Source organism: Balaenoptera musculus, chromosome 1 (genome assembly GCF_009873245.2).
Source record: "Balaenoptera musculus isolate JJ_BM4_2016_0621 chromosome 1, mBalMus1.pri.v3, whole genome shotgun sequence".
Classification (NCBI taxonomy): domain Eukaryota; kingdom Metazoa; phylum Chordata; class Mammalia; order Artiodactyla; family Balaenopteridae; genus Balaenoptera; species Balaenoptera musculus.
Genome location: NC_045785.1, coordinates 174,521,429 through 174,525,268, shown reverse-complemented (window position 1 = coordinate 174,525,268; position 3,840 = coordinate 174,521,429). Strand labels below are relative to the sequence as shown.

At 35.4% G+C, this 3,840-nt stretch overlaps 1 non-coding gene and 1 pseudogene across 1 annotated transcript; both read right to left on the bottom strand.

The window, feature by feature from the left end:
* Positions 1-210: 210 nt before the first annotated feature.
* On the bottom strand, positions 211-3,438 carry LOC118883108 (annotated as a pseudogene).
* Positions 1,101-1,173, bottom strand: TRNAV-UAC. The gene has a single exon. It is a non-coding gene; the product is annotated as a tRNA-Val (tRNA).
* Positions 3,439-3,840: the final 402 nt, after the last annotated feature.

The window sequence follows — 3,840 nt, the reverse complement described above, 5'->3', positions numbered from 1 at the left end:
AATATAACTTGAGCAAGCATCTGTCTAAGATTTTGGATTTGCCATAAATAGGCTCAAAGTACCATTAAATAACTTTATATCATAACAAAAAAAAGAAATACTTTCATATAGTTATTCATCTCTGATGAATTACCAGACAACAGTATGGAGTGGAGCCCCCAGCCAACTCATAATGTCATGTCAACTGAACAATAAATAAATTTAAATTTTTTAAGCTGGTGAGGATTTAGGGTTGCTTGGTTTTGTTTTGTTTGTTTGTTTGTTTTTCTGGGGGAGGCAGGAGTTGCTTTTTATTGACTTGGTCGTGGGTGGGTTCTGCAGTAGGGCCCCTTTGGGTTTAAGAGCATTCTGCTGCTTCCTTTCTTCCTCCTGCAACTTCCGCTGCCTGAGCTGCCATGCCTGTAATCCAGCATCCATTTCCTGTGACAGCAGTACAACTCGTCTTGCAAACTTTTCCCTTTGGCCTTTTCTTCGAAGCTGGCCTTTCATTGGAGGAGCAGGGCGGCCATCCCCGTAAGACCAGTCTGGGAGCTCCGCAAAGGGCCCATAGCCAGAGGGGCTGGCAGCAAGGCCCTGCTGGGCTCACCACCGACTGCCCACCCGACCCGCGACGCCACAGTGCAGCCTCCGGACACTAGAGAGCAGTAAATGCAAAGCAGCCACGCTGAGGCGCAGGACGGGTTGCTTGGTTTTACAGCAAAATCAAACTTTACCAGACTGATACAACAGGATTCCAAAGGAAAAATAGGACTTAACCTTACATTTAACATTTGTGATATACCAGTAAACAATTTTTTTTTTTCATTTTTATAATTGTTGCTTCCTTGGCTGTTTTATTGGAACCCACTTAACGATTGTCAGTTTATTTATACATTTGAATAACCCTGCCATAAACAATACATAATTTTAAACATGAGAAGGTGTAATGATTAAGGATTGGGATTAAAACATATTCAGGAATTTACAGCAATTCACACAGGACTAATGGAATATCGAGGACATAGCCACCTGAATGATATAAACTATACTTCTTTTTATACATTATTCTTTTTCTTTTTCAAAGATTTTTTTTTTTGGCCACGTGGCTTGTGGGATGTTAGTTCCCTGACCAGGGATGGAACCTAGGCCCCCTGCAGTGTAAGTGCGGAGTCCTAACCACTAGACCACCAGGGAGTTCCCTTTACTGTTTACATTATTCTTTTACACACTTTTAAATTTTAATTTCCATGAGGCCTATATCCCCTTTTTTAAAGGAATTGACTAGGTAGTATTAACTGTATTGTAATTTCAGGGACAACAATTATTAGAATTTTTTTAGTGAAATTATGATAAGAACTGTAATTTCCAATAAATACATAGTAATTGTCTTTTTTCTTAACAAAAATCATGTAAAATAACATTCCCCAAATTTATACAGACTTTTATACAGTCACACACATTTGCCAAGGGGAATAAAAAACAGTTTAAAATTATTTGATTTAAAAGCTTCTTTGATTTATTTCCATTGTGCCTAAATTTTCAGATGGAAATGCAAAAATTAAATGACAGGATGTTTGGTTTGCTTAATATTAACTCTGAATGAATGTTTCTGAATGGTTTTGAGTAAATTATATTTTCCACGTAATGGCCTGATAATAAGTGAAGTGCTTTTTACCCTAGTCTTGCTAAATATATATGCTATTTTCCTTGTCTTAGCACTATCACTGAATTACTCTTGTTCTTTTTTCTTTCTTCCTCTTTTTCTTTTTTCTCCTTTCTTTCCTTCTTTCTCTCTTTTCTTTTTCATTCTTATTTTTTGTTGTCGTTTCACTTGGCATATCTTCTTGCATAGCCTGTGGAATTAAAATTATCTCAGTGAACACAATGTGCTGATTTAGATATAAACCATGCCTTTAAAAATTTTCTATTTGCAATAGGCTAGAAATAGAATAGAGGTTTCATACAGATCGGAAACTGTGGTGAAAATCAATAGCTATCTGACTTTAGCATGTGACTTCATCTTTCAAAGAACCAGTGAATGTTATCTGATGTACTGGAGCAGCCTGCTGTTCAATGAGGCTGAAGAACAGATGTGCATTATATGTGTCTAGGGTAAAATTCAATGATGCAGCTGTGTATTTGGCTAAGGTTCATCTGAACATTCTTAGTCACTTTTGAATAGTCTTTAGTAGGATCCCTAACTGCTTTGGGGCAGTAGTAAAGGAACTTAAAAAAAAAAAAAAAAAGATGTATGACACTGCTTACTTGGCTGTATCTTTAATTTTATAAATTTTATGCCATCAAATTCTTAGTGTTTTCCTGAAATTACCTTATGTCTAGAATATACATCTATAAATCTATATCTATCTATATGTATCCAAGTATGTATGTATCTACCTAGCTCTGCAGTTGTAGTCTACATTATGATGAAAGTTTGATTCAAATAATACAGCAATGGAATGTGGGTCCTATAGTACTTAGAAACAGTCTCTTGGTAATGGCCTGTAGGTGTTAGGCAATCAAACACTGTAATCATGATTAGTTGCTAACCAACTAGCAAAGGGATCCCCAGATGCATTTAAATACAGATTTCAGCTCAGCAAGATACACAAATTGAAAGCTCTCTTCTTTTTTATTAGTATTTCTATTAAAATAACTTACTGTGCCTGTCTAAACGCATTAAGAACCTTCAAGGGTACAAAAACAAGTTATAGTCCCATTAAATAGAACATTCGTGTATTTTAAGATCTTTATCTTGCTAAATGAACTCTGCTATTTGCCTGCTCTGATAAGGAAAAAAGGGTTATATGGAGAAGTAGATTGAAAAAATGAGGGGAAAAAATCTTAATTATTTACTTCTCCAGGCTCTGAAACCAAACAGAATAGTTTCCCTTCTCAAAGGAAGGATCATAGAATGGACCCATTTCAGACATAAAAATAACAGAATTTCTCTTCCATCATCATCCAGCACCATATTGGACCCTTTAAGAATGTGAATATAGAGCTCTATATTATTATGGAAATCTCAAATTCTTGGTTTAGACAGGGGGAGAGAAAGAGACTTTCTCTCACATCACCAGGGTGATTATCCAGGTAAAGAGGATAAAAACTTTAAAACAGTCAGAGTCTTCTACAAAGATGGTGGAAACAAACTAAAATCCTGGGAGTTCTCGTTCATTGTGGACTGGGTGTGGTCAAGTTAATATTCCTGCCAGATTGCTCTTTGGATTATGGACTCTCTGACTAGCTCCCTTTGTTACCTCATGGACATGGTCTTCTGTTTCTCTGCCTCATATACTAAAATTTTACACAGGGCTTATCCCCTCCAGAATTCCTGTAACTCTGATACTAATTATTTGATTATAAACCTTGACTAAACGTTCATCCTGATATTTGTTTTTTGTATCCTACCTTGAATTTAATACTGCCTTGAGCTTTCAATTCTGAGACTTGAAACATAATAAGTTCAAATGGAAGAGTTAAGAGAAAAGAATGGTTACATTTTAGGAATATTCCCTTAGTAAATAATGAGAAGTGTGCAAAAAATTATTGATTTAAGATTTTTTAAAGGGTAAAATGGAAACAACCTATTTTTCATAATTAAATCCTTTCAGTAGGAAATCGGTTAAAAATGTTTTTATATATTCTGGGTATTGTGTCCACAAATAATGTTTTAATAAAATATACATATAGGCATGAATGTACCAAAGGGCCTTTGAAACACTGAAAAACCTTGCAGGACTAAGTGCTTCTTAGCCATTTGTCATGTGATAATCCAAATTTTATCTAAAAAAATGCAAGTCTTATAATTTAATACTAATGCTTCTATAACATAGTACTGCAAGGCCAGACCTTTGCCCT